Below are 12,020 nucleotides of genomic sequence, written 5' to 3' on the forward strand. Positions count from 1 at the left end.
CACCCCAACCCCTGTGTTCCTCAAGGATCAATTGTACTCTTCACAACAACCCCTGAAGTAGTTACTATCAAGCCCATTTTACGGATACAGAAACTGAGGTCCAGGGAAGGGAGATTCCTGACATCAGTGATTTACCTGACATCAGTGGATCTAGAGTGTGGCAAAGTCGGGACACCAGCATGGTCGTGTGGTTTTGGAGCCTGTGCATATAACCGTTGCTATATACTGTCTCTGCTCAAAATCTTTTGACATAATCTCTCCTGGGGAGTTCAAGATGTTTTCCTATCACTTGACAGTCTTGTGGTGGGCAAACATAAGATTTTTGGGCTGCGGTATGTAAGTAGTCTAGTTTAAGGGATGGAGCTTAGAGTTCTTTCAAGTAGAAACATTTGTATTTGTTTTCTGCCATGAATTTTGGTTTTAGCAAAGTCAAAGTCAATACTTCCAATCTGCTGCTGATATTTGAAAGAATGTGTCTACAAGACCCAAAAGGTATGTATTTGGGACCTAACTGTAGTTGCATTCTTCCACTTTTTATTCTTTTGTTTTAGTTACATACAGACTGGTCTGTAACTTCCCCAATTTACCCAAGATGTCTGAGCCAAGGAAAACGCAGGTTTATGAATATATAGATGTATGCTTTTTGCACATTTTCCAATTGTGTCTTTTTTAAGTCAGGAAAATGAAACTGCAAGACTGTCTTCAGATCAGGGTCACAAGTCTGTGTCACTTAAGGCCCAGTATCATCAATAACAGCCTGAATGGTGGAAGTATTCTCAAGGAAGAGAGCTCATAATTTGAATATTCTTTCCTAGCTCTCTCAGCATTGATTTCTTTTCTCACCCCCTTCAAAATTACCTTTGCTTCTCTCCCTCTCCTGATCTCTTCTCACATTTACTACTGACATTCCCCATTTGGCACTTATTTACATTCTGATTTTCATGGGTCTCTCTATGTAGCCTTCATTTCTTTTCTTTTCTTTTTTAAAAAAGATTTTATTTATTTATTTGACAGAGAGAGATCACAAGTAGGCAGAGAGGCAGGCAGAGAGAGAGGAAGGGAAGCAGGCTCCCGCCTGAGCAGAGAGCCTGATGTGGGGCTCGATCCCAGGACCCTGAGACCATGACTTGAGCCAAAGGCAGAGGCTTTAACCCACTGAGCCACTCATGCGCCCCAAGTAGCCTTCATTTCTTATAGTTGAATGATTACTATCACGGTAAAAGACAGTACACTAATTGTAAGACAAGGTGGCAAATGTAGTTCATATTTAATATTCTCTGCAGAAATCTAAGGAGGTGCCCTTTGTGTACAAAGCAAGAATATGGTAATTAGGAGTGTCTTCTCTAGTTATGACAAGTCACATTAGGCAAGATCTATGCTTAATATCTATAGCAAATGGTCTGGGAGAACCAGAACCCTAAGTTCTACTTGTGTGATCTTGGGTAGGTTATTTAACCTCTCTGAATCTCCATTTCTATCTAAAATGATGTGGAAATAAAAATCCTTTTAGGATTAAAAACATTTAACTATTGTGGATTATTTTTAAATTTTTATTTATTTGTTTTTAAAAGATTTTATTTGTTTATTTGACAGACAGAGATGACAAGTAGGCAGAGAAGCAGGCAGAGAGAGAGGGGGAAGCAGGATCCCCGCTGAGCAGAGAGCCCCATGCGGGGCTCTATCCCAGGATGCTGGAATCATGACCTGAGCTGAAGGCAGAGGCTTTAACCCACTGAGCCACCCAGGCACCCCATATTGTGGATTATTTTTGTAGTTGAAAGTGAAAAGACATTTCTTTTTATTTTTTAAATTTTTAAGAAAGGTTTTATTTATTTATTTGAGAGAGAGAATGAGAGAGAAGGAGCATGAGATGGAGGACGGTCAGGGGGAGAAGCAGACTCCCCACTGAGCGCTGAGCAAGGAGCCTGATGTGGGACTCAATCCCAGGACTCCAGGATCATGGCCTGAACTGAAGGCAGTCACTTATCCACCTGAGCCACTCAGGGGTCCAGGACATTTCTTTAAAAAATTTTTTTTTTTTTTAGTGTATTTTGACAGAGAGAGATCCCAAATAGGCAGAGAGGCAGGCAGAGAGAGAGGGAAGCAGGCTCCCCGCTGAGCAGAGAGCCCGATGTGGACCTCAATCCCAGGACCCTGAGACCATGACCTGAGCTGAAGGCAGAGGCTTTAACCCACTGAGCCACCCAGGTGCCCCAGACATTTCTTTTTAAAAAAGTTGTTTTTAATACAGTTCTGTAAGTTAGAAATTTTACCTAAATCAGTCCTTTTCCTCATTTAAGTTTAAAATCAGGAGCTTCGGAGTGCTTGGGTGGCTCAGTTTTTAAGCGTCTGCCTTCGGCTCAGGTCATGATCCCAGGGTGCTGGGATTAAGCGTGGCATCGGGCTCTCTGCTCAGCTGGAAGCCTGCTTCCCCCCCTTGCCCCTCCCCCTGCCTGTGTTCCCTCTCTTGCTGTGTCTTTCTCTGTCAAATAAATAAATAAAATCTTAAAAAAAATAAAATATGATTAGTAGCTTCCCCATTTCCAGGGTAATGAATAAACACCGCCAATATATGCTGTCTGATTCATACACATGTCTACTTGCTACACAGCCTTTACAGTGATGGGACATCTTGAATTTTCTATGATTGCCCCAGTTAAGAAAAACTCTTTGTTGTTGTTTACATAATTAAGATAATTTTTAAAAAGATTTTTATTTATCTTTTTTTTTTTTTTTAAAGATTCCATTCATCTACTTGACAGACGGAGATCACAAGCAGGCAGAGAAGCAGGCCCAGAGAGAGGAGGAAGCAGGCTCCCTGCTGAGCAGAGAGCCTGATGTGGGGCTCGATCCCAGGACCCTGGGGATCATGACCTGAGTCAAAGGCAGAGGCTTTCAGCCACTGAGCCACCCAGGTGCCCCTAAAAGATTTTTATTTATCTATTTGAGAGAGAGACAGTGAGATAGAGCATGAGAGGGGAGAAGGTCAGAGGGAGAAGCAGACTCCACGTGGAACTGGGAGCCTGATGCAGGACTTAATTCTGGGACTCCAGGATCATTAGACCTGAGCCAAAGGCAGTTGATTAACCAACTGAGCTGACCAAGCACCGTAATTAAGATAATTTAATGTCTAAGTATATTCATGTATCTTGCTTCATTTTAATTCAGAAAATGGGGCCAGTGAATACCTAGTGAACTCATCCATGTTTTATGTGTGGGTTACTTGGTCACTGATGAATAACATCTGTTTCCCAATCTCTGACTCTGGTTTTTTTTTTGTTTGTTTGTTTTGGTTTTTGTTTTGTTTTGTTTTGTTTAGATTTTTATTTATTTATTTGACAGAGAGAGAGAAAGCAAGAGAGGGAACACATGCAGGGGGAGTGGGAGGGGGAGAAGCAGGTTTCCTGCTGAGCAGAAAGCCTGATGCAGGGCTCAATCCCAGGACCCTGGGATCATCCCCTGAGCTGAAGACAGATGCCTCATGATTGACTGAGCCACCCAGGCGCCTCCCAATCTCTGGCTCTGTTACTGAGATGTAGGGATCAGTTGGCGAATTCCAACTTCTTTCTTTTTCTCAATCAGCATGTTCCTAAATGGTTTCTGGCCACCGCTGCAGGCGTCATCACAGTATGGAGGACAGCACTCTCCGCGACATTGCTGTGTGTGCGTGTGTGTCTGTGCTGTGGGCACGTCCCTCTGCACTCACATCATGAAGGGGGAAAGAAGGGACCACCCCTGACATCACCCTCAAGGAGAGGAGAGCTGTGTGAGGTCTGGGCTGTAAGTGTTTTACATGTCTTTTTGGCATGGCTTGTCTGCTCCAGGGAAGCACGAGAACATCTTTAGAATTCTTGAATGTTTTGGGGACACAGGAAAAAAAAACACCCAAATCTATTCAAGATTCAGCAGAGGGGCTGAATAGTTCAGCCCTGTAACAGTTCAGGCAAGATACCACTTGCAATTTTTACACAATAAAAATAGCTTTATTGTTTCTTCTGGTTATATAAATAAAAGTCTTTTCTTGAGAAAACTGAAGTATTGGGTGCCTGGGTGGCTCAGTCAGTTAAATATCGGCCTTCAGCTCAGGTGGTGATCTCAGGGTCCTGGGATGAAGCCTCAGGTGGGGCTCCCTGCTCAGCGGGGAGCCTGTTTCTCCCTCTCCCTCTGCCCCTGCCCTTGCTTATGCATTCTGTCTCTCTCTCTTACAGAAATAAAATCTTAAAAAAATTGATATATAAAATGATAGAGAATAAATCAAAGTCAGGTGGCATTCCAACTCCTGAAAACATTCTAACTAACACTTTCGTAAACTTAACATGTACTTCTCTTTAAGCACACACATCATTCTCATATAGATAATTTTACAGGGGTGATGTGATAAATGCTGCTAATTGTGAAGCCTTTAACAAAGTTACTTGTACCCTTACCATTGCCCTTGCACATTAATCTTCCTCAAACAAAAGAAGTATTTAAACTGCCCGGGATATATCTTTTATGTACTTTTGTCTATGTAGCCACATGAATCCTCATATAATTATATATATGCATAAGGGATAATATAGTCCTTTTCACTCAAAAGATTTCATAACAACCCCCAAATGAGATAATATTATATACCTTTTTTTGGGGGGGGCTTGATATATATGCCACAGAAACTCCTCCAAGTGAACTGCTACAACTCTAATTTATTATATGTTACTAGATATCCTAATATGTCATGACATGAATATCTCATAATCGATTCAACCATTTCCCTATTCATGAGCATTCACTTTCTCTTTTGGAAATGAAATTCCCCCTTGAGCCGCTGCCTTCCGCTCAGGTCATGATCTCAGGGTCCTGGGATCGAGTTCCGCATCGGGCTCTCTGCTCAGCAGGGAGCCTGCTTCCTCCTCTCTCTCTGCCTGCCTCTCTGCCTACTTGTGACCTCTCTCTGTCAAATAAATAAAATCTTAAAAAAAAAAAAAAAAGAAATTCCCCCTTATTTTAAATGAAATTCATTTCACTCCAACCTCATGATTTTTTAATTTTTTTTAGTTATTTATATATATTTTTTAAAAATTGTATTTATTTGAGAGAGAGATGGGGGAGAGAGCACAGAGGGAGTAGGAGAGGGAGAAGCAGACTCCCCACTGAGCGGGGAGTTCGATTCAGGACTTGATTCCATGACCCTGAGATCATGACCTGAGTTGAAGGTGGAGGCTTAAGGGAATGAGCCACCCAGGGACACCCCCCTCAAGCTCATGGTTTTTTTTTAATGAACTAAAATCCATAATACTGATTCAAAGTCTCTAAATTTTACTCTTTCTAATTTCTAATCCTGACTTTTTGGGTCAGTTGTTAACTTGCTGTCATCATTGTTTAGAAAGTCAACCCGCTAGTTAGTCACACCAAGAGGTATGTGTGGTTTCTGTCTCTCTTCCCAGGTAGTGGCCTCTTTAACTATGACCTTCTCAGCATGGCGGTCAGATCATGTTTCCAGCCTCAGGACCCACACAGAGAATCATTCCGTTGGGAAACTGCTGCTCAAGCAGAAAGGTTCTGGGCGGCTGACGTGGCATCCCAGTTCAGAGAGCCGGCCGGCCAGCTCTAACAGCAGGCTGTCATGATGGGATAGAGCAGCAGCAGCCGCAGCAGCGGGAACTCCTGATCTAGGGGCAAGAGATGTAAGTACTTATTTTCACCATTAACCAAAGCAAACTCAGACTGAAGAATGCAGAGAGGAAATCCAATTCCCACCAGAGACTCTTCTAACAGATTCATTTGAGAAGCATTTGGTCTCCACCAGAGTAGAAAGCCATCGGGCTGACACATGGTTTTCAGCCAAATGAAGAACCTCCCAGGGTCTTGTTTTACAAAACAAACTTCAACTGTGGCTAAAGCCTCTTTCGAGTCCCTCGAAGTGCCTGCATGCTGCCACAGGGGCTGTTCCGCCGTGGGATGGCACGTGTTGCTAATGTGCCAAAAGAACCTTAGTGGGATTTCGACTTACCTAAACATTTCAGGCAGGTTTGATTATGGGAAGATGGGAGGAGCCTCGCAGTTACAGCATCTCGGGGAGGGGAGAGAGCCTGTTAAATATTTGAAGGAGGATTCAGGTTGGTGAAAGCTGACCTGGAGGCAACGTGGAAACTTCTGTGTTCTCAGACTGTGACTTGGGGTGTGGCGTCTGCCAACCCGATGACAAGTGAAACCTTGATGTGGATCCTTTAGCAAGGGGGGGTGCTCTAGGGCCACTCTTCCTGAGGATTCCACCCTGGAAGGCATGAGCAGAGGCTCTGGTGTTTTCCGAGGTCATAAACCATGTGTTTATGGGTTGGCGATTTCTCTTTCTTTCTGTTGAGACCTTTTACTCTGATGTTTAGCTCTGCATGAAACTTCACGGGTGACCAGTAACGGTCCTCCCTGAGTGTAGTGAACTAACAGATATTTTTGCTTGTCACCTCTATGCTGGGGATATCTAAGTGAACAATATGGAAGAGGTTCCTGGCCCTGTGGAGTCTGCTGCCCAGCAGGAGAAAGAGATGTTATGACAGGGTGAATGAACAGTGGATGGAGAGTCAGGAGACCTGGAATCAGGTCCTGGCCTTGATCCCAGTGAACCAGACGGTACTCTTGGCTTCGGTTTATTGCTATAAAATAAATGGGTTGGAAGGGATGGCCTCTTCAGTAATTGATTCCTCACCTAGTGTGAGTTTTTCCCTTGCTGAGCAGATTTTCACACAGCCTTGAATTTGCGTCACATCCAATTTGGGAAGGGGGCACAGTGGTGGCGGGGGTAGGGTGGGGGGCGGCCTTCTTTATGAAGCCTACCTCATGTATCACCAACCAGACTTCATCAGATCATAATTTTCTGTAATAGAAACTTGAAGGACAATATCATATTGGTAGGAGGGAAGGTTGCTTCCAAGAAAGAAATCTTAAAGGTAGCAGTTGCATACAGACACATCTTAAAGATCTGAGTTTCTATTTTCAAGTGATTATTGATTGGAACAAGTACCTTTCCAGCTGCTGCTGATTTTTGAGGGGAAAAGATACAAAAGTCTGACACCAGGGAAAATGAAAATTGCTTGAAATAGGTGTGACTCACAGGCTACAGCTTGAAAGAAATTAAACTGAGTGAAAAATAAGCCAGGCTGTGGTTTCAGATAGAACAGAAAATATCATTAAAAAAAAAAAGAAGAAGAAAGAAAAAATAAAAATACCCATCTTGGTGACTGAGCAGAACAGCATCAGTGTTCAGAAACTTATCACCATCAGCTCAGTCATTTTTGGCTTTGAACATTGTGGGAGTTCCACTGACATGTTTTAATAGAATGATGGATCAAATCAATTCTTTTAATATAACTAGCACGCCTAATTCTTTTTCCCATCAGCCTTGCTTAGACTGGCTCGCAAAATTATCCACATGGGCATTCGTACATGAATTCATACACCCTTGCTGCCCTCTCGCTTCTCAGTGGCATAAATGTACTTCCTGACCCCTGAGTAATCCCTTCTTTTGGACTACGCACTCCATACCCATTGGCCTCCTGGTGGTACCATATCCGTCAGACATTCTTCTCTAATTGGCTTTCTCTAATTTTTCTTCTCTAATTGGGTTTCCACCATAGTGCCTCCCATTTTATACCAACCAACCAACAAAACTACCAACCAACCAACAAAACTACCAACCAACAAACCAACCAACTGGTCAACCAATGAAAACCCCTCATGGTTTCTCCTTGCTGTCCTATCCCTTTTCAGACCATTCCACCAACCCTATGGAATCCAGGGGATAATTTCAAGTTCTTGTAGAACTTGATCTCTTACTATATTTTTTTCTCTTTACCTCTTCTTCTTTCTTGATGCACTTTCCTTCCTTGACTTTCTTTTTTTTTTTCTGAGACTTTATTTAAATTCTGTTAGTTAATGTATAGTGTAGTATGGGTTCAGGAGTAGAATTTAGTGATTCATCACTTACATAAAATACCCAGTGCTCATCACAAAACATGGGCTTAATTCCCATCACCCATTTAGCCCACCCCCCACCCACCTCCCCTCCAGCAACCCTCAGTTTGTTCTCTAGAGTTTCGAGTCTCTTATAGTTTGCCTCCCTTTCTTTTTTTAAAAAATTTTTTTTAAAGATTTTATTTGTTTATTTGACAGACAGAGAGCACAAGTAGGCAGAGAGGCAGACAGAGAGAGAGGAGGAAGCAGGCTCCCCACCGAAGCAGAGAGGCCAATGTGGTACTTGATCCCAGGACCCTGGGATCACGACCTGAGCCGAAGGCAGAGGCTTAACCCCCTGAGCCACCCAGGCACACTCCCTCTCTGTTTTTATTTTATTTATTTTTCCTTCCCTTCTATTAAATTTACCTGTTTTGTTTCTTAAATTCCTCCCTCCTTGACTTTCTTTTTTTTTGTTTTTTAAAGATTTTTATTTATTTATTTATTTGTCAGAGAGAGAAAGAGAGAGAGAGAGAGAGAGAGAGAACACAAGCAGGCAGAGCGGCAGGCAGAGGCAGAGGGAGAAGCAGGCTCCCTGCCAAGCAAGGAGCCTGATGTGGGACTCGATCCCAGGATGCTGGGATCATGACCTGAGCCGAAGGCAGCCGCCCAACCAACTGAGCCACCCAGGCGTCCCCCTCCTTGACTTTTTTTTTTTTTTTTTAAGATTTTATTTATTTATTTGAGAGAGAGACAGTGAGAGAGAGCATGAGCGAGGAGAAGGTCAGAGAGCGAAGCAGACTCCCCATGGAGCTGGGAGCCTGATGTGGGACTCGATCCTGGGACTCCAGGATCACGCCCTGAGCCGAAGGCAGTCGTCCAACCAACTGCGCCACCCAGGCGTCCACCTCCTTGACTTTCTTGATGCTGTTCTAACTTAGGCCTTCTCAGTCCACATGGACTTGTCTTTCTCTGCCTTTTAGCTTAAGCTATTTTTTTTTTTTAATCTCTAAGTCTGTGCTCTTCCTTGACAATCTCATCCACATCCATGATTTTAATGAAGACTTGTGTGCTGAAAACACCTAAATCAAAGCACATACGAATCTTCAGGAAAGAAGCAACATATAGATAAATAAAGGCCACCCACCACACATGTGAGTTTTGGCAGACTTCTCTCAGGAGCTCCCGACTCCTTCACTGCCCGAGACGACTCTGGTGCATTGTCCTGCAGGCAACTCAACCTACTGCGGCCACCCGAACTTTTCTTTCCACACAAAACCTGCTTCTTCCAGTAAAAGACAGTTCAGTCTTTTACTTTCAGGGACATGACCAGGCCAGGGCTATGTAAATTCAATTACCCTCTAAATCTCATTGATTCTGGTTCCTTATTCTCTCTTGGATCTGACGCCCACCCCCTGCTCACATTTGCCTTTCCGCCAGAACTTTAGTTTGGCTTGCGTTGACTTTAACAAGGGAGATGTTGGCAACTGCCTTTTAAGCCTCACCCTGCCTTCAGTCTGGCACTCCCCAAACCATTCTCTTCATGGTGACTTGTATAATTTTTTAAAAAATCCTCTTCATGGTATTTAGCAAAAATTCCAGATCGTCATGATTCATTCCCAGCTTCTCTATATGGACTCCTTTCTCCCATTTCCCAGGATGCGCAGTACTCTCTAGTCTGATTGAATATGGTGGGTCACCAGAGCCTGCCCAGCTGAATATCCTCTCCGTGCATTTGTACTTACTGATTCCTCTTCTGGAACCATCCCTATGCCCCAATTCACCCTGGTTCCTGCTAATTATCCAACAAGGTTCCGTGAGTTTTTGTACCTCAGGAAGCCTTTCCTGAGTTAGCTGTCCTTTCCAGATGATATATTAATTTTTGTAACAATTATCACATTTTTAAATTAATTTTTTATTTTTTATAAACATATAATATATTTTTATCCCCAGGGGTACAGGTCTGTGAATCGCCAGGTTTACACACTTCACAGCACTCACCATAGCACATACCCTCCCCAATGTCCGTAATCCCACCCCCCTTCTCCCACCCCCCCTCCCCGCCGGCAACCCTCAGTTTGTTTTGTGAGATTAAGAGTCACTTATGGTTTGTCTCTCTCCCAATCCCATCTTGTTTCATTTATTCTTCTCCTACCCCCTTAACCCCCATGTTGCCTCTCCACTTCCTCATATCAGGGAGATCATATGATAGTTGTCTTTCTCTGATTGACTTATTTCGCTAAGCATGATACCCTCTGGTTCCATCCTCATCGTCGCAAATGGCAAGATCTCATTTCTTTTGATGGCTGCATAGTATTCCATTGTGTATATATACCACATCTTCTTTATCCATTCACCTGTTGATGGACATCTAGGTTCTTTCCATACAATTATCACATTTTATTAAAGTGATTAATTTACTTTATTTGCCTTTCGAGTTGGGGGTGAAGAGCTAAGAAACAGAATTATGTCTTATTTCTGTATTCCTAATGCCTACAACTGCATGAGGTATGTAATTGTTATTCAATAACGGCTATTGAATGAATAAGTCGTGGACAGAAGGCTGCCTGGAGCTCCACGTTGATATTCTGTTATTTTAGTCAACTCGCTGGGGGGAACACACTTCTTTCTCAGTAGCCCAAATGTAAGTTCAGAGACGATACTTCTTGGTCATGTCCCTGGGCACATGCTAACTTCTGAATTAATCACTGTGGCCAAGGAGCTGTGAGACTTTTACTGTCCAGGTAGGAATTTTGTGTCGATTCTTAGAGAGAGGGAGGGTCAGTCCTATACGTGCTGTATAAACTGAGAGGGGGCAGGGAAGTTGATCGGAGGATAGGACAATGGGGAGGCAGACATAGCAATGTCCGCCGTCGTGTGTGCAAACAACGTAGGTATTGGGGAGAGCTGGGGCTACATGCTGCCCCACGTGGCTGGTTGAGGCAGATGGGACAATCTCTTCAGTCTAAGCTTTTTCTTTTATTCATTTAATTTTATTGTTTCAGTGTTCCAAGATTCATTGTTTATGCACCACACCCAGTGCTCCATGCAATACATGCCCTCCTTAATACCCAGCACCAGGCTCACCCAACCCCCCCCCTTCCTCCCCTCCAAATCCTCAGTTTGTTTCTCAGAGTCCACAGTCTCTCATGGCTCGTCTCGCCCTCCAATTTACCCCAACTCACTTTTCCTTTCCTTTTTCTAATGTCCTCTGTGTCCTTATGCTCTACAAGTAAGTGAAACCACATGATAACTGACTCTCTCTGCTTGACTGATTTCAGTCTCAGCTCTTACCACTGCTGGCTTAGTCTGTCGAGCTGCTAGGACATATTCCACAGGCTGGTTGGATTATTAACAATGGAAAATTACTCCTCACAATTTTGGAGACTGGGAAGTCTCAGTTCAAGGTGCTGGCCGAATTGGAGTCTGGTGAGGTCTGCTTCCTGGTTCACAGATAACCTGTGTCCTTGTGTCTCTGTGCGCAGCATGTCCTCACTTGGCAGAAGGGTTGATGGAGGGCACTGGGGCTCCTTTTATTAGAGGACTAATCCCGTTCCAGAGAGTTCTATCCCATGACCTAATCACCTCAAAAGCTCCATTTCCTAATACCATCACATGGGGATTTGATTTCAACATACAAACTGGTGGGGGGGACGCAGACACAGTCTCCAGCAACTTCTTTTTGTACCTGAGGCTATAACCACACTGCACATAAAACTCACTGATGTTATGCTGAATATACAGGCCCTCCCTTATCTCTGAGCCCTTAACCTAGACAGCCTTTGATGGGGGAACACGTTCTCTCTTGTTCTCCTTCCCCTCTTTCTAGACTAATGTACTCAGTTTCTCTCCCATTTCTTGGTTATTAAATAGAAGCAGGGGCTTTTTGGGGATCCTTTTGCTTTATCAGAGTAAGTATGGAGAGGTTCAGCTTCCATGGGAGAAAATATTTTTATTACAACAAATAATGAATTAATATTTGTCTAACATATTATTTGTTGAATGATAGAAATAATCTTTTTTTTTCACTTCAGGAGTAAGGCTATATACCCCCATCGGTTTCACTTAATGACATCATTCATTCACTAAAT

The 12,020-nt window shown here is 43.3% G+C and overlaps 1 protein-coding gene across 1 annotated transcript in view; it reads left to right on the forward strand.

Moving 5' to 3' along the window:
* Positions 1–3,722: 3,722 nt before the first annotated feature.
* Positions 3,723–12,020, forward strand: part of SEC16B (SEC16 homolog B, endoplasmic reticulum export factor) — a 58,857-nt gene continuing 50,559 nt past the window's right edge. The window contains 2 exon segments of the mRNA XM_044267349.1: positions 3,723–3,780; positions 5,427–5,666. The gene's annotated coding sequence lies outside the window, so the exon portion shown is untranslated.

Source organism: Neovison vison, chromosome 10 (genome assembly GCF_020171115.1).
Source record: "Neovison vison isolate M4711 chromosome 10, ASM_NN_V1, whole genome shotgun sequence".
NCBI lineage: Eukaryota > Metazoa > Chordata > Mammalia > Carnivora > Mustelidae > Neogale > Neogale vison.